General features: G+C 41.7%; 1 long non-coding RNA gene across 3 annotated transcripts in view; it reads right to left on the bottom strand.

Moving 5' to 3' along the window:
• Positions 1–22618, bottom strand: part of LOC122561930 (uncharacterized) — a 259730-nt gene that overhangs the window by 8745 nt on the left and 228367 nt on the right. For 2 of the 3 annotated variants that reach the window (XR_015761466.1, XR_015761464.1), the window contains one exon: positions 8568–12188. The exons of the other annotated variant lie outside the window; for it this stretch is intronic. This is a non-coding gene — a long non-coding RNA (uncharacterized LOC122561930). Of the gene's footprint in view, positions 1–8567; positions 12189–22618 lie in introns of those variants that run through there. 3 annotated transcript variants of the gene reach the window in all.

Genomic DNA, 22618 nt, shown 5'->3' with positions numbered 1-22618 from the left:
GGGGGGACATGATTGAGGTCTACAAAATCATGAAGGGTGTAGACAGGGTGGATAGAGAATGCTTTTTCCCAGGGTGAGGGATTCAATAATGAGAGATCACGTGTTCAAAGTGAGAGGTGGAAAGTTTAAGGGGGATACACACGGAAAGTACTTTACACAGATCATGGTAGGTGCCTGGAACACATTGCCAGCAGAGGTAGTAGAGGCAGGTACAGTAGATTCATTTAAGGTGCACCTGGACAGATGCATGAGTAGGTGGGGAGTAGAGGGATACAGATGCTTAGAAATTGGGCGATAGGTTTAGACAGGCTTGGAGGGCTGAAGGGCCTGTTCCTGGGCTGTAAATTTTCTTTCTTCTTTGTTGGCACAGCCTTAGAGTAAAGGGAAGACATTTTAGAACAGAGATAAAGAGAAACTTCTTCAGCCAGAGAGTGGTGAATCTGTAGAATTCATTGCCCCGGAAGGTTGTGGAGGCCAGGTCATTGAGTATGTTTAAAACAGAGATAGATAAACTGTTGATTGCCAAAGGGATCAAAGATTATGGGAAGAAAGTGGGAAAATGGAGTTCAAAAAACTTTCATCCATGATTGAATGGCAGAGTGGACTCGATAGGCCGAATGGCTTAACTGCTGCTCCTATGTCTTATGGTCTTATGGACTTGTCAGTGAATCTATTGTTATTGGTGCTAGAGATACACAGATGCTGGCAACAATCAAACAGGTCAACTCCATCAGAAGGTGAGCTGTACGAAGTTAAGGCACTTCAAAGATACTTGACTTCAGACAGGCCATTTAAATATACAGCAAAATATCCCTGCTGATTGAGAAGAGATGGAGTTGGGTATCACCTCCATACATGCAGAAACTTAATGATGATGTTACTGAAGGGCAACATTACAAATAATTGCTTAAAAAGGGGTAAGAATACAATATTGTGCACATTTGAGTTTGCAATCGGGCCACAGATGGACAAACACAGGACTATATTGGGGCAAGGGTGGGAATGATTGGGCACATGAATTTTGTAATAGCATAGACAAAGGCTGCAGTCATGTGTCTGGATGCCAAAACTGAATGCAGCCAAAATGCTTGAAAGTTTATTAAAGGTTAAATGAACCAGAATATGCGCACAGCCAACATCGAGATTGCACACAATGCGGTCACATTGGACACTTTATAACTTGTTGAGCTCAGGTTTCCAGAGGAGACTATTCCTCCTCTGCCATCCGTGACTTTGATTTTACCCCACTTTTACAACTGCTGCACTACTTTGTCTGCATTCCATAAACTTTTCCTAGCAGTCCCCACCAAAGTGCAGCAAGGTCAGCAAAATATTACGACCCTAGAGTTGCAAAGACCGCATTAATGTTTGAGTTGGCTGGGAATTAAATTCGAATAGGGACTCTAGCTGAGGTGATAACGTGAATCCAAATGCAAACAATGTATAGACGATAGCATAGATAAAGGCAGATGCAGAATGCAAAACCCTGATGTGAATAAACCTACTCCATTCTTCTTTTGATCCTCATTTTCTATCTCCAAAAAATCTCTAACACAGAGAATCACTGAAAGAAACTTAATGTGTAGAATTCTGATTCAGCAATCAGCATCAATCATTTGCACTGATATCACTCCTTTAACATATCCTAAACCACTTCACATAGGTGTAGCCTGCTACCAAACCAAAGAACAACATTGGTGATCAAAATCTTGATTTTAAGGAGGATCTGGGTTTGTGGAAGGTTTACCAAAAATAGATGTCATTACGGAGTGTGACAAAGGCAAAGTACCAGAGATCACAATTATGAGGCATGGACAATTTTGGATAGGTGAGGCTGGTTTTAGAGGTAAACAAGACCAGAGCTGTGAGATTCAAGCACGATGATAAAAATTTGGAGATATAGAAGCAGAGGTCAACATATATGAGAAATGTTACTAGTCAGCAGTTTTGGTGAAGATTAGGAAACAAGCAGATTTTTGGAAGTCCAAAATTTCACTAGGTGAGAAGAAATGAAAAGCAACAAGAGAACAACAGAATGATCAACTCTGGAGATAACGAAGACATGAATGGGAGTTTCAATGCAGGGGACCTCAGGCAGAGGAGAAGAGAGGCATGGTGTAAGTTATGATACAAGTCTGAGAAGAGAAGCTATATTCAGAAATATATGACAATGATTAAATAGATACAATCAAGTAATAAATGTCCTCTGGGTTCAGACAACAGAGTGGACACTCAGAAGGACAACCATGTCAAAGTTTACAGAGAGATTGAGAAGGATGTGGGTGGGGAATGTACCATGGTTACAAACACAAGGGATGGAATTTAGGACTTTGTTTGTGGCATTTTAATACATTTACTGTGGTGGAAACCTAATTGGAGAGACTCAAACATTAAATTGCAGAAGTAAAATCCACAGGCTAGAGCCCACATTGTGCTCTTTCATGATGTTTGCTTGTTGACAATGGCGAGTCCAAAAGCTGGAGAAGAATCTATCCCTGCCATATGGACCAAAACTAGTCTGAATGGTACTGTAGCATAGAGCGTTTAGAGTATGGGCCTTCATTCAGGGTGCTATGATGGGGATCTTGTTTTAGGGGCTAGGTTGCCTCGATCAGGAGCTGAGAGCTTGACAAGAAACATCAGCAAAGATGGGTTAGCATTTTAGTTTCCCTGTATGGTGAGTGCTGATCCACTATTGGGTGAATACCAACACTGGGGGGGATAATGGCCTGTCTGGTGTACATTAACTGTCTCTGGGGCAGGTGAGCCATCTACATGTCTTTCCAACACAGAATTAACCAAAGTAGAGGGGGGCAAACTCCAGGGCCTCACCAATCTGCCTGATTAAATGCCATCCCATCCCCATCATATAGAGTGTGCTATATTCTGCCCTGTGTGTATTAACAGATGATTGCCAATTCTCTGTGAGGGACAGTAAACCTTATATAATATGGTGATTAGCCAACATTAATTGATGAGCAATCAGGAAGGATATTGTTCAGTTTACAACTCTGGGGATCTTCTATACTTTCCCAGCATCCTATTTTAGTTTGCTCCCATTAAACCCAGATCGAAAACCCAAAGTGACTTTTCTTTGAAAAGCTCAAAATTATGGTGTCAGTTCATAGAATGATAGGATCAGAAAATAGTACAGTATAGAAGGGGGCCTGATACATGAGAGGGGAATCTGCACTCAAAAGTGTGGCTCTTTCCTGTGGCCCAAATAATCCTTTGACCTCACCTTGAGTAAGTTCAAGGTGTTAATCAAACTGAATTCTTGACATGAAGATGGGAAGCAAGAACGGTGCTGGCTTTTGATCAAGAAACCTGTAGTCAGTGGGAAATGGATTAAAGTTTGAATTTTCACATGGGAAACTCTCTAATTGGTGCGGATTCCCCATCCAATGACAACCAAAATGGCGATGAGTCCAATGAGGTGTGGGTCAGTTGGACTTCCCACTGAGGCTGCTGGTTATCCTGCTGGAGAGACCTGTGGTTGGTGATGAAGTCTCTCACAGCACCAGAGAGAAGCAAGAAGTCACAGGGGAACTGGATGTCGGGCATTCAGGGCAAGCTTATCCCTTGCTGCCTTGATGCTGCCCTGGATCTAATGCTGTGAGAATGGCAGGAGGATGCCAAGTCATCACGCACAAGGGGTATCCCTCTCTTCAATACCATCTCCCTCTTTCTCTTGACTTCACCTTCTCTCTTTCCTCCTGCTGCTCCTCTGATGATCTGTTACCTTCCAGGTCCTCATTCTCCTCCAAATTCACAGTTCCCTGGAGGGCCACGTAGACCACCACAACAACCAAGATCTTTGCAGGAGGAGATTAGAGTCCACCCAGCTGAATGGTCCCGACACCAGTGTCATATTTTCAGAAGTTTGATGATCTGCTTAATGGCTATTGTACTGAGCAGGTAGGATGGGTTGTATTGCCTGTATGCCTTTTCTTTCATGGATGGATCCCAGGGTACAGGGAATATTCCTTAAGAAGATGGCTACCCAAGGAATATTCCTTGATCACTTGGGTCCATCCACACAATTCAGGGTTTGAGTGACAATCTGAGACGCTCAGGATTGATGGAGGAAAGAAGCATCCCAGCAGCTCCCAGAAAGCACACCCACCCATTGGAAAGGAATCTTCGAGTCCTGGGTCACAGTGAGGCTGTGGTTGTTGTTAAATAAATACGCTGTCCAGCTCTGACAAAGAGGTCATCAATGGTCAGTGAGATGTCCCCACAGCTGGTCCTCGCATGGAGTCTGAAGTGAAGAAAATTAAAGCTACAATGACTTTGATGGCCAATAGCTTGGGATGGTGATCAGAGTTGTGAGAATTTTGGTGACACCCAGATATCTATCACCATTTGCCTGGGCACTCACCGTCTGCTGGTTCTCTGTCATCCAAGATCAGCTCCTGTGAAGGCTATTTGGCCTCTGTTAACATTTTAGAACATAGAAAATAGAATATAGAACATTACAGTGCAGTACAGGCCTTTTGGCCCTTGATGTTGCACCAACCTGTGGAACCAATCTGAAGCCCATCGATTCAACACTATTCCATTCTCGTCTTACCCTCTTTCTTCAGCCCTGCCTTCTGGATGCCTGGAGTTCTGCCCTTCCTGCAGAGCCTATTGTTCCTCATTATGACTAGACCCAAAAATCTGACCTCTTGTTCCTTCTACTGCCAGCTCTAATGTTCTTTCTGGGCAGGTGTACTGCCCTGCTTTCTTGGGATCCATCATCCTTGATTTTTTTTGTCCCTCTAATTTGCCTCATCATCGATAAGTTCTCCTCGAAGTCACACACTATTTTGATCTGTATCTATTATTGATGGTCCTTCACAGTTTATTGGTTCAAACCCCTTCCTAACAGTACTACAGCATGCAGACTGAAACATTCCAAGAAGGTACAGTAGCTCACCACCATTTTGTCATGGAAGATGAGGGATGCAAAATAAATATTTCAATGAATAAATATTTTAAAATTCAGAAACACCAGTGATGGACTGAATGAAATTATGGTAAAAGTTCTTCAGTCTCATTATCCCTCTTCAGACAATTCAATTATACTGCTTCAGACATTTCATCAAAGCATGATGCGTTATGTAAGCTTCAGACAAACGGTTTCCTCTGTTATCTGTGAGAGATAAAAATGTCTGCCCAGGACCGTGACTATTCTGTCCTACAGCTAAACTGGGTACAAAAGTAAAACACGAGGAAAATCAAGATCACCAGTATTTTTTTTTTAACCCAGCATGTATTACATCGTGCTCTTTTAAAAATCCTGAAATGGTGCAAACAAACTCAAACAACTCAAACTGAGTGGGAAAACCTGGAGGAAAATGCTGACTGATTCTAACCAACCTATAACTGTTCACAATCAGCGCTGCCTTGAGTTTATATATTTGTCTAGCTCCTCAATCTAACTCAATCTTGTCTTCATCTTGTTGAACTGTCAGTGATGGTGGTGTCAGAGGGGTGCTGATGTTCACAGTTAAGATACGCTTTAATGATTAAATAGAAAACTCTCACATTCCTAGCTTGAGCGGATGACATGTTTCTGGCAACTGTTTGAAGATTTTTGTTCCTAACTAAGACCCTGGATTGTCTCCTCCAGTGGATCTGCCTAGTAAAGTTCACAGTGGGCTTTCTGATGGAGCTGAAGTCACATGTCATGAGCTTAACTAGCCATGATGAACCTGAATCTGTCATATAAAAAGCCTTAAACAAATATCCGGAACCTTTGAAAAGACAGTAATGCCAGTCATTTTCTTTGTAATGGTTTTTATGCAGCACCTTTGTTTACTAAGCAATATACACCTTACAGGAACACAAATAATTGGTACTGAGCAAAGTAGAAGAGCCACTTGCAGCCTGAGACTGGGAGCATATTTTGACTCTTTATGCCTTGATTTCCTCAAATCCATTCCGACCTAAAGAAAAAGAAACAAGGACAGATTTTCTCTCTTTCACTCTTTTTTCCACCATCACCACCACCCAGAAGGACAAGGGAGAATGAATTTCATAAACACAAATTGAAAATGGAGCCCAGTCACTCATCTCTAAATCTGTTTTGTCATTTGAGTGGTTACAAGGCCAGGGGTGCACTGTACATTTTAATCTGTGCCAGACATCTTTCCAGCACTAGATACCAGTGGCAGCTTCCATTCCAAACACCCAGTGATGCTTGTCAAAATAAATCTTAACTTCTGACCGAGCTTTAGGACCAACTACAGAGGAGGAAAAGGATTGCACCTGTCAATCATAGCTGAACGGACTGGAATTTGTGTTATTAAGTCCTATGTTGGTGGTACAGTCATGGGATAACAATCGCTCAGAGCTGCTCCAAGTCCAAAGCACACAAATGATCTGAATGGACAGAATTTTGTTTTGTGCTCGAGTATTTCCGACTTTGTTGAAAAGTGCCAGTTTATTGAATTATTCTCTGGCCCAAGTCTGCTAGCTTCTGTCTAGTTTGCTTTTCCATCTTAATAAGAATCTTTCTTTATGAAAGTGGAATACCATTTTCATTTGATTACTCTCATTGAGCTTTAATGGGATTTCTAATTCATTCGGCCTGCTTAAACATTGCTGTGCATTAGCACTTGAAATGAAGACGGGCTTTACTAATTTCAGCCAGCTTTGAGGGGCTTTCATTGCAGAGATTTTGTTTCAATTTATTGCAGCAGGAAAGACTCAGTAGGGAAGAGGAGAACCGTGTTAATTGAGAGAGAAAAATATATAGAAGAATCCTTTTAATCTTTGAGCTCTAATAAAACGGAGATGTCATTTTCCTAATACTAATTAAAGTGGACACTTCCATTTGTTATGGTGTAGATAATGAAATTATGTCAGACATTTCAGCTGTCATGCACAAATATAAGAGGTAGTTATGACTAGATCCCTTACAGTTTATTTTAATTCCAGTTGCTGCAAATGACCAGTTAACTAAACATCATGTCACCTCTCAGGTGACACTGAAAAATTCACTTTTCACAGCACACACCCTAGGAAACATTCTTCCAGAGCTTGTTTTAAAGAACTTTGTCAAAATACAGCTATTAAAAAAAATTGAGAAGCAGTGAAAAGCAATAGGGCAAACGAGCCTGTCCTTTTCTTCATATTTGAATCTGATTGTTTCACCATAGGGTATAACTTGACTATATCTATTTAAATGGTGTCAGTCATTGCTCAGTGGTAATATTCACTGAGTGAAGACAATTTTCAGTTTAAGTACCGAAGCTAAATGGACGGATCAGTGCAGAGCATTGGAAGAAGGCTGCACTGTCAGACTCTCATCTTTCGGATGAGATGTTAGATGCAAGTAAATTATCCTGCAATAAAAAACAGAAGGGGAGCTTGCCTACTTTTCTGGTCAATACTTACCCCTCAACCAACTCTTAAAAAAGATAATCTGTTTGTATATTCATTTGTACTTTGTGCGATGCAATACGCTATTTATTGTGTTTTTGGAGTCTAAATTCATTCAGTCTCCCAAAATGTTGCTGCTGGAATGCATCTACAATCACTCCTTATTTACAGCTTATCTGTATCCATATTCTCTTCACATCAGATTATGGAGGATTTTTGTACATATTCTGTTCATATTAGATTAGGAACGTGTCAGGTCTGGACTAGAGAATGTCAGGTCCGGGAGAAGAGGAGGAAGGAATGTTGGTTCCCGGGGAGAGGGAGGTGTTGATTCAGGTAATGGGGCTTTAAAGGGTTTGAGGGAGGTGTAGGTGAGAATATGAGTGGTCAATTGCAGGGTTCTGTTTAATAGTTATACAAGAGTCTGTGTAGTTTAAATACTGTAAACTTTTCCTGAGTAACAATTTATTTAATTGCAGTGGAATCCTCTGAATCGTCCAGTTGGAATGAATATTGTTGGGGGAAATCTTCAATTTCCTGGGCAGCTCCTTCGCAGTCTGCTGCAATGAGGATTCTGTATGGCCTCCACATGCAACTCCCATTTACACTTCAGAAACTATTATCTAGTTATCCAGGCATTTCTCTTTGGTTTTGACTGTTCTAACACTTTGGTCATGTTCTTCATTTCTGGTTCCATCTACTTTGTATCTTTTCCAGGAGGAGTATTACACCATCGTATCCTTCTGACGTACTGCACATTATTGTCTGAAAAATATCTAGTGCGGGAGCAGATGCAATTCCATTGTTTAATATAGAGTCATAGAGTCGTAGAGATGTACAGCATGGAAACAGACCCTTCGGTCCAACCTTTCCATGCTGACCACATATCCCAACCCAATCTGCCAGCACCCGGCACATATCCCTCCAAACCCTTCCTATTCATATACCCATCCAAATGCCTCTTAAGTGTTGCAATTGTACCAGCCTCCACCACTTCCTCTGGTAGTTCATTCCATACACGTACCACCCTCTGTGTGAAAAAGTTGCCCCGTGGGTCTCTTTTATATCTTTCCCCTCTCACCGTAAACCTATGCCCTCTAGTTCTGGACTCCCAGAACCCAGGGAAAAGATTTTGTCTACTTACCCTATCCATGTCTCTCATAATTTTGTAAACCTCTATAAGGTCACTCCTCAAACTCTGACGGCAGGGAAAACAGCCCCAGCCTGTTCAGCCTCTCCCTCTAGCTCAAATCCTCCAACTCTGGCAACATCCTTGTAAACCTTTTCTGAACCTTTTCAAGTTTCACAACATCTTTCCAATAGGAAGGAGACCAGAATTGCATGCAATATTCCAACAGTGGCCTAACCAATGCCCTGTACAGCCGCAGCATGACATCCCAACTCCTGTACTCAATACTCTGACCAATAAAGGAAAGCCTACCAAACGCCTCCTTCACTATCCCATCTACCTGCGACTCCACTTTCAAGGAGCTATGAACCTGCACTCCAAGGTCTCTTTGTTCATCAACACTCCCTAGGACCTTACCATTAAGTGTATAAGTCCTGCTAAGATTTGCTTTCCCAAAATGCAGCACCTTGCATTTATCTGAATTAAATTCCATCTGACCACTTCTCAGCCCATTGGCCCATCTGGTCAAGATCCTGTTGTAATGTGAGGTAACCCTCTTCACTGTCCACTACACCTCCAATTTTGGTGTCATCTGCAAACTTACTAACTACACCTCTTATGCTCGCATCCAAATCATTTATGTAAATGACAAAAAGTAGAAGGCCCAGCACCGATCCTTGTGGCACTTCCCTGGTCACAGGCCTCCAGTCTGAAAAACAACCCTCCACCATCACTCTCTGTCATCTACCTATGAGCCAGTTCTGTATCCACATGGCTAGTTCTCCCTGTATTCCGTGAGATCTAACCTTGCTAATCAGTCTCCCATGTGGAACCATGTCGAACGCCTTACTGAAGTCCATGTAGTTCACATCTACTGCTCTGCCCTCATCGATCTTCTTTGTTACTTCTTCAAAAAACTCACTAAAGTTTGTGAGACATGATTTCCCATGCACAAAGCCACGTTACTATCCCTAATGAGTCCTTAAATAATAAATGTAATTAGCTTTCTGGAGTCTTTATCCAGGAGTAGTTGCCAAAATCCACTTTTTGATTGCAATTTAGTGGATATGGTACTCTTGGTTAGTTTTGCCAAACTTTCATCCACTCATGCTGTTTTTTTTTCATATATTGGATTCTATTCCCTTTAACATTGTATCAGTGATCGTGAATCTGTGTCAGTTTAATAGCAATGTGCTTGATGTCATGTTTTTAAACTTATCTTCTTCTGATTTCTCAGTTAATAGATTCACTCTTTCTTTGAAAGGAGAAAACATTGTGGTTGGCTCCTTACTGCTCACGGCAATCTTATTTGAAATTAATTTTTTTAGGTGTGTTATGATACACCTCTGGAGCAAGTGGAACTTGAACACAGTTCTTCTGCTGTTAAAGTAGGGGCACTAGTACCAAGTCACATCATTGAAGGGAGGAACAATTTGTACAAGAAAGGGGTGAAAACCTTTGTAGTGACAGACTAGAGAGGTTAAATCGAGGAGAGCTAATTCACTGCTTGTCAGCTAGTCACAGCAAAAACATCCATGTTTATGAACAAGTTACTAATTCAGATTTGTATCACACCTGGAAGATGACGATCGTGTGTTAAAATATGTTTGTTAAATACCTGATCTTCAAACAGGCAAGTGTTATAATTTTAGGCAAGCAAATGAATGTCTGGAGCAATCTGGTATTGGAAGTAAAGTCAGTTGGATTATTCAAAAAACCATGCAGCGATTGGAGAATTAATAAACTTTGAAGGATGATGCAGCTTTCTTTTATCTCATATACTCTGAGAAACTAGGAGTCAGGCATTTGGAAATATTCTTCAGAGGAAGGATGTAACCAATATAAAGTCTAGGTGGCAGCGCCAGCATGGTAGGGAGCAATAGGGCTCCTGAGCCCATATGCTCCAGGCCAGTCGAATCCTTCTGTCTCTCTCCTTTCTTATCCTTCTCTTTCTCTTTTCTTTCATCTTCTGATGTCGTGGGTAAGCCGGAGTGGTCGTCAGTGGCAGTGGTGGTGGGATTGAGGCCTCCTGGCTTCGTAGCCCTGGAACCAGGACTCAAGAACTTGGAGGACCATTGGCTGCGGCGGAGCTTGGTGCCTGGAGCGGAACTGCGGTGGTCCCAGAGCTGGAACTCAATGGGTCGTAGATGAGAAGTCCTGGCACAGGCTGTAGGTGGGGTCTCAGCACGGTCTGGAGGCGAGACCCAGCACGGACTGGAGGAAAGGCCCAGCGTGGTCTGCTGAAGGACTATAATGCTGACATTTTTATTTCTTTATTTTTCTACTTTATTACCAAGATTTCGAAGCTAGATACCTTGTAACTGAGGTAGCATGAAGGACTGTAAAGATTTTATTTGTGCATTTTTCTAATTTATTCATCAGTTCCTCTAGCTAGGTACTTTTGTGTCTAAGATGGCATTGTGAGTGGTGACTTTGTAAACTTTTCACTGCACATATGAGTACATGTGATAATAATTCTAATTATAAGTTAAGCTTCATATATCGATTGGGACTGGATGACTTGGGTGCAATACGGAAGAAAATGACACCATCAGGATGGCAGGAGGCTTCTCTACTTCCCTTACATTTCAAATGGATGGGGATCCTGAGGGACTTTGCCATGACTTATTATCTCCCATACCAAACTTTCTCTTTGCTCAGTGTCTGGGTCATCCAATGTGTCTGAGAATAATATCAAGATAAGCTGTTCGTTTAGGTCGAGGATTTTGTGGAAATGGGGAGTCACACTCTAACGTGCTGGGGGAGGTGAGAAGGGGATAGTTTGCTTTGTGCAAATTTGAAGGCCTCACAACTATTAAAGTAATAAAACAAAATTTGGTAAAGCAGCCCAATAGTCTCATTTAATAGAACAATGTTTGGTCAAATAAATTAATTCACATGTAGTGCTAAACTTTGCAGGTCAGAAAGATCCCAGGTTTGATTCATGGTGTTAGCTGAGTTGAATGATACCACATAGATAGCGATAGGCTGGCACAATGGGTGTAGTGCTTGGACAAGGGTAGAAATTGAGATGCCAATTAACCAAGAATGCTGTTTCTTATTGCTATTGATCAGCTCTCATTGGAATATATTCATATATAGATTTGATGGTGATAGCATCAAACTGCAGTGGATCCAACAGTTGTGCTGATTGTCTATAAAAAGACTTACATATGAAATTTGATTATATGGGTACTGGTATCAAAGGAGCTCTATCCTTATTCATAAATAAGAACATAAGTAGGCCATTTGGCCCCTCAAGCCTGCTCTATCATTGAATAAGATCAGAGTTGATCATCTATCTCTATGGCACCTTCCAACACTGTTGCCACATCCCTCAATTTCCTTAGTATCCAAACATTCAATTAACATCTGCTTTGAATACATGCTCAATGAACACACATCCCCAGCTTTCTGATTCATGAGCCTTTGAGTGAAGAAACTTATCCTTATCTCAGTTAAAATGTCCTCTTCCTTGTCCTGAGACTGTGGCCCATGTTCTAGATTCTAGACTCAGTGGAAACATGGGTGTTGAATGTGATAGGAGAAAGTGAGGACTGCAGATGCTGGAGATCAGAGCTGAAAATGTGTTGCTGGAAAAGCGCAGCAGGTCAGGCAGCATCCAAGGAGCAGGGGAATTGACGTTTCAGGCATGAGCCCATCTTCAGGATTCCTGCGATTGTGGTACCTGCGATTTTACAAAACATTTACAATTTAGATCTCTGGTGAGATTTTGCAGGTGTTGGTTGGAAGCTAAAACAAAGTGGCATAAGGTGGCGTTGTCAAGAGCTGCCACTGAGACCATTGCAGAATATAACAATAGTTTCTGCTAGCAAAGGTGGAAGTTCTGAATGATTTTTAATGATATCTGTTTCAAAATCAAATGAAAGAAGTTCTGGGATTTATATATTAATGAAACAAAACCTGCAATCCACTCCAAAAGATGCAAGACTTAACAGCAATCTAGGTTTGTTCAATCTATCATTTTAATTGCATGACACTGTGATCTTTTGTGAGAAATTATGTGTCTTATGATCCTGCCCCATTAGTTACCTGATGAAGAAGCAGCGCTTTGAAAGCTCGTACTTTGAAATAAACCTGTTGGAATATAACCTGGTCATAGAGTCATAGAGATGTACAGCATGGAAGGAGACTCTTCGGTCAAACTCCTCCATGCTGACCAGGTATCCCAACCCAATCTAGTCCCACCTGCCAGCACCCGGCCCATATCCCACTAAACCCTTCCTATTCATATATATGCACCCAAATGCCTTTTAAATGTTGTAATTGTACCAGCCTCCACACTTCTTCTGGCAGCTCATTCCATACACGTACCACCCTCTGCGTGAAAAAGTTGCACCTTAGGTCCCTTTTATATCTTTCCCCTCTCACCCTAAACCAATGCCCTCTAGTTCTGGACTCCCCAACTACAGGGAAAAGACTTTGTCTATTTATCCTATCTATGCACCTCATGATTTAGTAAACCTCTATAAGGTCACTCCTCAACCTCCGACGCTCCAGGGAAAACAACCCCAGCCTGTTCAGCCTCTCCCTGTAGCTCAAATCCTCCAACTCTGACAACATCCTTGTAAATCTTTTCTGAACCCTTTCAAGTTTCACAACATCTTTCCAATAGGAAGGAGACCAGAATTGCATGCAATATTCCAACAGTGGCCTAACCAATGCCCTGTACAGCCGCAACATGACCTCCCTACTCCTGTACTCGTTACTCTGACCAATGAAAGAAGGCACACCAAACGCCTTCTTCACTATCCTACCTACCTGTGACTCCACTTTCAAGGAGCTATGAACCAGCACTGCAAGGTCTCTTTGGTTCAGCAACACTCCTTAGGACCTTACCATTAAGTGTATAAGTCTTGCTAAGATTTGCTTTCCCAAAATGCAGCACCTTGCATTTATCTGAATTAAATTCCATCTGCCACTTCTCAGCCCATTGGCCCATCTGGTCAAGATCCTGTTGTAATTTGAGGAAACCCTCTTCACTGTCCACTACACCTCCAATTTTGGTGTCATCTGCAAACTTACTAACTGCACCTCTTCTGCTCGCATCCAAATCATTTATGTAAATGACAAAAAGTAGAAGGCCCAGCACCGATCCTAGTGGCACTCCACTGGTCACAGGCCTCCAGTCTGAAAAACAACCCTCCACCACCACCTTCTATCTTCTACCTTTGAGCCAATTCTGTATTCAAATATCGAGTTCTCCCTGTATTCCGTGAGATCTAACTTTGCTAATCAGTCTCCCATGGGGAACCTTGTCGAACACCTTACTGAAGTCCATATAGATCACATCTACTGCTCTGCCCTCATCAATCCTCTTTGGTAGTTCTTTAAAAAATTCAATCAAGTTTGTGAGACATGATTTCCCACGCACAAAGCCATGTTGACTATCCCTAATCAGTCCTTGCCTTTCCAAATATATGTACATCCTGTCCCTCAGGATTGCCTCCACCAACTTGCCCACCACCAACTTCATGGCTCGCTGGTCTATACTTCCCTGGTTTGTCCTTACCACCCTTCTTAAACAGTGGCATCACATTAGTCAACCTCCAGTCTTCCGGCACTTCACCTGTGACCAAGGATGATACAAATATCTCAGCAAGAGGCCCAGCAATCACTTCCCTAGCTTCCCACAGAGTTCTAGGGTACACCTGATTAGGTCCTGGGGATTTATCCACCCTTTATGCATTTCAAGACATCCAACACTTCCTCCTCTGTAATATGAACATTTTGGAAGATGTCACCATCTATTTCCCTACATTCTATTTCTTCCATATCCTTTTCCACACTAAATACGGATGCAAAATACTTGTTTTGTATCTCCCCCATTTTCTGTGGCTCCACATAAAGGCCGCCTTGCTGATCTTTGAGGGGCCCTATTCTCTCCCTAGTTACCCTTTTGTCTTTAATGTATTTGTAAAAACCCTTTGGATTCTCCTTAATTCTATTTGCCAAAGCTATCTCATGTCCCCTTTTTGCCCTCTTGATTTCCCTCTTAAATACACTCCTCCTGCCTTTATACTCTTCAAAGGATTCACTCGATCTATTCTATCTATACCTTTCATATGCTTCATTCTTTTTCTTAACCAAGCCCTCAATGTCTTTGGTCATCCAGCATTCCCTATACCTACCAGCCTTTTCTTTCACCCTAACAGGAATATACTCTCTCTGGATTCTCGTTATCTCATTTTTAAAGGCTTCCTATTTTCCAGACGTCCCCTTACCTGCAAACATCTGCCCCAATCAACTTTTGAAAGTTCTTGCCAAATACTGTCAAAATTGGCCTTTCTCCAATTTAGAACTTCAACTTTTAGATCTGGTCTATCCTTTTCCATCATTATTTTAAATCTAATGGAATTATGGTCACTGGCCCCAAAGTGCTCCCCCACTGTCACCTCAGTCACCTGCCCTGCCTTATTTCCCAAGAGTAGGCCAAGGTTTGCACCTTCTCTAGTAGGTACATCCACATACTGAATCAGAAAATTTTCTTGTACACACTTTCCAAATTTCTCTCCATCTAAACCCTTAACATTATGGCAGTTCCAGTCTATATTTGGAAAGTTAAAATTCCCTACCATAACCACCCTAATATCCTTACAGATAGCTGAGATCTCCTTACAAGTTTGTTTTTCAATTTCCCTCTGACTATTGGGGAGTCTATAATACAATCCCAATAAGGTGATCATCCCTTTCTTATTTCTCAGTTCCACCCAAATAACTTCCCTGGATGTATTTCTGGGAATATCCTCCCTCAGCACAGCTGGAATGCTATCCCTTATCAAAAACTCAACTCCCCCTCCTCTCTTGCCTCCTTTATATCTTTCCTGTAGCATTTGTATCCTGGAACATTAAGATGCCAGTCCTGTCCATCCCTGAGCCATGTTTCTGTAATTGCTATGATATCCCAGTCCCATGTTCCTAACCATGCCCTGAGTCCATCTGCCTTCCCCATTAGGCCCCTTGCATTGAAATAAATGCAGTTTAATTTATTAGTCCTACCTTGGCCCTGCCTGCCCTGACTGTTTGACTCTCTTCTGTTCTCAACTGTACCAGTCTCAGATCGATCTCTTTCCTCACTATCTCCCTGGGTCCCACCCGCCCACCTTACCAGTTTAAATCCTCCTGAGCAATTCTAGAAAATTTCCCTGCCAGTATATTAGTCCCCTTCCAATTTAGGTGCAATCTGTCCTTCTTGTACAGGTCACTTCTACCCCAAAAGAGATTCCAATGATCCAAAAATGTGAATCCTTCTCCCATACACCAGCTCCTCAGCCATGCATTCATCTGCTCTATCCTCCTATTCCTGCCCCCACTAGCTCATAGCACCGGGAGTAATCCAGATATTACTACTCTCGTGGACCTACTTTATAAATTCCTGCCTAACTCTCTGTAATCATCCTTCAGAATCTCAACCTTTTCCTTTCCTATGTCGTTGGTTCCAATGTGGACAATGACCTCTTGCTGGCCCCTCTCCTCCCTGAGAACATTCTGCACCCTCTCTGAGACATCCTTGATCCTAGCACCAGGGAAGCAACACACCATTCTGCTTTTTCTCTGCTGGCCACAGAAACATCTGTCTGTACCTCGGACTAGAGAATCCCCTAACACAATTGATCTCTTGGAACCTGACGTACCCCTCATTGCATTAGAGCCAGTCCTAATACCAGAAACCTGGCTGTTCGTGCTACATTCCCCTGAGAATCCATTAGCCCCTATATTTTCCAAAACAGCATACTTGTTTGAAATGGGGATAGCCACAGAACACACCTGCACTAGATACCTACCTCTCTTACCTTTCCTTGAGTTAACCCATCTATGTGACTGTATCTGAGACTTCGCCCCGTTCATATAACTGCCATCCATCACATACTGTTGCTGTTGCAAATTCCTCATTGCTTCAAATTGTCTCTCCAACCAATCCATTCGATCTGATAAGATTCATATCCAACAGCATTTATTGCAGATATAATCTGCAGTAACCCTTAAACTCTCCTTAAACTCCCACATCTGACAAGAAGCACATATCACTATACTAAAAGCCATTTTTTTGCTCCTTCACAATCTACAGACCCAGAAAATAACAATGTCTTATTCCTCCACAAAACACTGTCCCAGGTGAGATTAATAGTTACAGCTTATATTTTAAGTTAAATCTAGAGACATATCTCAAAAAACATATAATCAAGAAAGAACCCACTCTACTCACTATTGCAGACTTTCTGTAGGCCACTTAGAACAATTAACTTACGTGATTCTGTGCTGTGAACTTCGCCCAAACAGTTCCTCCAAGATCAATTGTGAATTTCACTGTTTGTTAATTTTCCCAGACGCACACCGATTTCCAGCGATACATTAATTCAAACAGCAAAAGCAGTGTCAGTTTCTTTCTCTCTCTCTCTCTCTCTCTCTCTCCTGCAATGACCTCACCATGTGCTTCCTTTGTCTGTTCTTCTCCTTTTTAAAACTGCTGTTGTTTTGACTTTATTTCCCCCAAAGTTCCAAAACAACACAACAGCATATAAAACAGTAATTGCTGCTCCTGGAATTCAAGGAAATCACCTCCAGCAGCTAACCTACCTCAAAAAAGGAGCAGCTGTTACAGCCAGAAATTTTCCTGTCCTCCATCTTCGATTACCCAGAATCCTTGTTGTGTGATTTTTTTTTAAAACTCTATTTTCAACTTTTGTTACACCTTCCAAATGATAAATAAGGACTGATTCTGAGAGCAGAGTGACTTTATCATTCATATTGTGACCCAGGTGTACATCCTCTGCCATATGCCATACCAGTCTGCAATTCTCTAAACCTTCACACCAAGGTGTTAAGCTTATCACAATGTGAATGTCGGTGCATCTAAAATTCAACACAACATTGTTTACTGTATAACCTGAAGTTGCAAGAGTTTATGATAGTGTGGTATTGAGAAGCCTGTTTTACTAACTGCAAGCTTGGAAAGGAGTCAGAGAAAGGGTTTCTGTTGGGGCGACAGGACTGGCCAGCCTTCATTGGGCAGCTTCTGACTCGTAACATTTTGCTCACTTTGACAACTATAGAGCAATCAGCAGACCATGCCTCTTGCCTCTTGCACTTCGTTGCAAAACTTCAGCTTTAGTCCACTCTCTCATGTTTCGCTGTTCGAGGATAATTTTAATTAGACTGTATTTCATTTCTCTAGGTTCTAGGAAATATCACTCATCACAGGGCAATGTCCTCATTCCCAGGAATCTGTCTAGGATATAATGATTGCATTCCCTATAGGGCAGGTATATCTTTCCTTGAGTAAGGAGTTCAAAACTGCTATTGGGCCTGTGGAACTCCAGAGTGTGGACCCAGTGGAACTACAAAGTTATTGGGCTTGTGGACTTAATTGCCTCCTTGAGTGGAGGCAATTAAGGCCTTGACTGCCTCAGGACAAACCAAGACTGAGACATCCCAATATGTTGCTATTTCAGAGTTACTGTGCCTGTGGAACTATATCGACACTTACTTTCTTGTGGGACTACATGGTTACTGGGCTATGAAACTACAGGGTTCCTGGGCCAATGGAATTCCATAGCTACTGAGCCAGTGGAACCACAGTGTTTACTGGACCATTAGAACTAAAAGGTTTACTGGGCGTTTAAACTACAGGGTTCCTGGGCCAGTGGAACTACAAGGTTACTGCAACAGTGCAACTATAGGGTTACTGGGCCATTAGAACTACAGAGTTTACTGAGCAATTAAACTACAGGGTTCCTAGCCTGTGGAACCACAAGGTTACCGAGCCAATGGAACCACAGGGCTATAAAATTACAGGCTTACTGGACTTGTAGAACTGTTGGATTATTGTCTCTATTGAATTACAAATTAATGAGCTCCAAGAGGAAAAGATTACAAGTGTTTTATAATCTTGTTTGAGTTGAGGGGTATATCAGATTGAGACGTTCTGGAGGAGTTTCGTTTGGGGTCAGCAAACATGAGTGATGGGTTCATGAACTTGAAGCAAGGAAATGCAGGTTAGAGGTTCAGTAGTTGGAGGGTGAGTAAGTTGGAGCAATTGGATCCAGATTGGACCAGCAGATTGAATGGGTCACATGGGAGTTCATTGGAGTTGCAGCCAGGGTCATGACAATTATCATCGTTAGAGGGCAAGACTGGGATTAAAGTGGCATTAAATGGAAGCCAGTGGTTATGGTGAAACCTTTTAAGGTAGGATTGGGAGGAGCAGTCTTGCTGATGTAACTTACTCATCCAGTTTAACTTGTTGCTGCAAGTGTTCAGCTGTGTTGGATTCCTTGAGTGGAGGCAATTAAGGCCTTGACTGCGTCAGGACAAACCAAGACTGAGACATCCCATTATGTTGCTATTTCAGGAATGGGGAAAGGATACATATGTCTGTTGTTACCCAAAATGACAGGCTGCACACTTCCAACTGGAAATACGTGCATTGTTTAATATTAAGACCTTAGTAGTCCTGAGACCTGAAAAAAGGACAGTCCATGAACCAATTTCTAGAATTTAGATTAGATTAGATTACTTTACAGTGTGGAAACAGGCCCTTCGGCCCAACAAGTCCACACCGACCCGCCGAAGCGCAACCCACCCATACCCCTACATTTACCCCTTACCTAACACTACGGACAATTTAACATGGCCAATTCACCTGACCTGCACATCTTTGGACTGTGGGAGGAAACCGGAGCACCCGGAGGAAACCCACGCAGACACGGGGAGAATGTGCAAACTCCACACAGTCAGTCGCCTGAGGCGGGAATTGAACCCGGGTCTCTGGCGCTGCGAGGCAGCAGTGCTAACCACTGTGCCACCGTGCCGCCCACAAATTTATTGTGTATCCAGATGGACAACCCCACATAAAGTATTTTTAAAAATTTTACATTACTCATTCTGATTGGGAATGAATGGACCAAAATAATTATTAGGTTCTATTGAATAAAATTAAACATGATTACTGTGTATGGACTGGGTGAAGTTTTAAGTTAGAAACAACAAAACTATATTTTGAGTTGTTCAGTTTAAATCCATCCCAACCTGTTTGTATTCAGTGTAAAATAACTCAGGAAATAATCTGTGATTAAAAATACATTGGAGTATTCTTTTCGACACCAGGAAAAGTTCTGACATTTACCAGCTAGTCCTTGAGAGCCACCATGTTCACTCTGCAGCAATCACTTCACTGAAGGAAATGGAGAGATGGTGAATGACTTCTTGGCATTCATGGAACTGAAGAGTGAGTACCCAGAACCAGGAATGATGCCAATCTACCTTCCCACAATGAGAGCCATTCTTTGACTGATTCTGAAGTACGTCAATGGCTATGTTCCAGTGGGGAGATCCAACATGCGGTTCCTCAGAATATTGCTCATGGGTGCCCAAGAGAGAAAAAATAAACATTTTTTTCAACAAATTATAATGGGCAACATCCACTATCTCAGATTGAAAGTACTCACTTGACATTTGACATTTTTACTTTGTTAGATCGTTGATAATTGCAGCTTTTGGAAACATGAAGGAGCTTTAAATAATACACAGTAAAACATTTTAATAAACTTCACCTCAGATAGCAAGATCTAAATTTATAAAGCTTACTTAATAAAATACCCCAATTCCCTCAATATTCTCCCTTTTGCTCCTAAGGTTCGTGTATACAATGCGATATGATTCTATGCACACTGACTACATTCCATGACCTTGTCCTGGTCGCAGAATCATACAATTTTCTGTGGAGAAGATAAATTCCTTTTTCTGTAAGGCTGATTTTGGCCCTCTGAAAGAACTATTTATCAAATTCACTCCATGGGCCTTTGGACAATGTATTTTTCAATTCTATGCCTTAACAACCATTTGAGTAAAATACCTTTCTCCAAATATTTCCTTTTAGTCTTTTCCTGGTTATCTTAAATTAATGCCTCCCACTGAGTGGCTCACCTATGAGTGGAAATAATCTCCCCTCCTTCATTGAAACATCACTCAATTTTGTGTAATTCTGTCAGATTTCCTCTCTCAGAATCGTCTCTGTCGAAGAACGTGATTTGCATTCCTACAGTGCTTTTAATGTTGTAAAACATCGCAAAGCATTTCTCAAGAGTGTAATCAGAGGAACAAAAACTGACAAAGATAAAGAAGGAAATACAAGAGCGAGTGAGTAAAAGCTTGGACAGAGAAGTTGAGTTTTAGTAGATTATTCAAGAAGAGATGGAGAGGGAAAGAGGCTTGGGGAGGGAATTTGAACTGACCTACTGAACATGCAGTGAGATGTTGGAAATGGGCTGCACTGGAAGCCTCACTTGGAGAAAGAACATAAGAATACAAGGCAAAAAGAGCAGGAGTAAGCCGTTCAGCCCTTCAAACCTGCTGTGCCACTGAATGAGGTCATAGTTTGTAATTTTCTCTAACTTCTGGAACTGGAGTGGTCATGAAAAGACACCAAGTAAATGCAATTCTTTCTTTTCTTCAATGCTTTACTTCACATTGAATTAATCTGACTTCAATCAGCTGCCGAATTTATGTTCTCCCTTAACATTATTTTCAGCCTCATTCTGAATTAACAGTGCTTCTTAATGTTATGCCATCTTCAAACTTTGAGATTGTGCCACTTATATATAAATTTGTGTATGTGTACACAAGATTATAATAAAATGTATGCAAAGAGGCAGTGCGGGAGAGGGAAGGGTATGGGATGTTGTGGGTAGAGAAATGGTTCCATGGGATTGAGTAAAACTCCCCATCATCTAAAATACTGGACAAGACCCCAGACCTTTGTAATATCTAAAACACTGGACAAAATCCTGAGCTCAGGCTGCAAATAAACACATACCGAGGCACAATGATTTCAGTCTGGAACTATTGTTCAGCCTGGAATTCCAACTTACACCTCCATTCTAAAAGAACAATCAACCAAACCTAACACTCTTGACAGAAACTAATTTTTACATGTCGGGCTATACAGCAGCAGACATTATGGAGCAGAGATACTGGACATTGAATCCCAGTTCACACATACTCTTAAATATCAGGAAGTTAACTGACCTCAAAGGGAATACCAGAAACACAATGGCGACACAGAATTGACAAAGTTAAAAACTGCTCAACACCAGGTTATAGTCCAACAGGCTTATTTGGAAGCACTAGCTTTCGAAGTGCTGCTAGTGCTTTCAAATAAACCTGTTGGACTATAACTTGGTGTTGTGTGATTTTTAACTTTTTACAGCCCAGTTCAACACCGGCACTTCCAAATCATAAACACAGGTTTGAGAAGGGATAACGGGCCACACAGTCTGCCTTACTGCCAGCCCTGATCGTGCCTGCGGGAAAGCCTTGTGCTTGTGAAATCATGTCTCATGACTTGACTGAGTTTTTGATGTTGTAACTAATAAGATAGATGAGGGCAGAGCAGTAGGCATGGTTTAGTAAATTTAGTAAATCATTTGATAACATTCCATGTGATAGATGAATTGGATACAAAACTGGCTTGATGTTAAGAGACAGAGGATGGTAGTGGAGGGTTGTTTTTTGGACTGGAGGCCTGAGACCAGTGGTGGTCTGTGGGGATTGGTGCTGTGTCTACTGTTGTTTATAATTTATATAAAGACTTTAGGAGGCATGGTGAGTAATTTTGGAGATGACACCAAAATTGGTAGTATAATTGTCAGTGAAGAGCACTATCGACGATTACAAATGGACCTCGATCAATTGGGCCGATAAGCTGAGCAGACAGAGTTTAATATGGATAAATGTAAGGTATTGCATTTTGGTAAAAGAAACAAAGGCAGGACTTATACAATTAATAGTAGGGCCCAAGGTCCTGGGTATTTCTGTTGAACAGAGACCGAGGGATTCAGGTACATAGTTCTTTGGAAGTTGCTTCACAGGTAGACAGGATGGTTAAGAAGGCATTTAGCACACTTGCTGTCATTGCTCAGACATTAAGTATAGGAGTTGGGATGCATGCTAAGGTTGTAAAGTGAGGCCACCTTTGGAGCACTGTGTACAGTTCTGGTCACCCTGCTATAGGAAGAATATTATTAAATTGGAAAGCGTTCAGAAAATATTTGCCAGGCTGTTGCCGGGACTGGAAGGATTGAGTGATGAGGAGATGCT

Source organism: Chiloscyllium plagiosum, unplaced genomic scaffold, assembly GCF_037043375.1.
Source record: "Chiloscyllium plagiosum isolate Xiang-an unplaced genomic scaffold, Cpla_swu_hap1 HiC_scaffold_25, whole genome shotgun sequence".
Classification (NCBI taxonomy): domain Eukaryota; kingdom Metazoa; phylum Chordata; class Chondrichthyes; order Orectolobiformes; family Hemiscylliidae; genus Chiloscyllium; species Chiloscyllium plagiosum.
The sequence above is the reverse complement of the archived record's forward strand: the minus strand, read 5'-3'. Positions and strand labels throughout refer to the sequence as shown.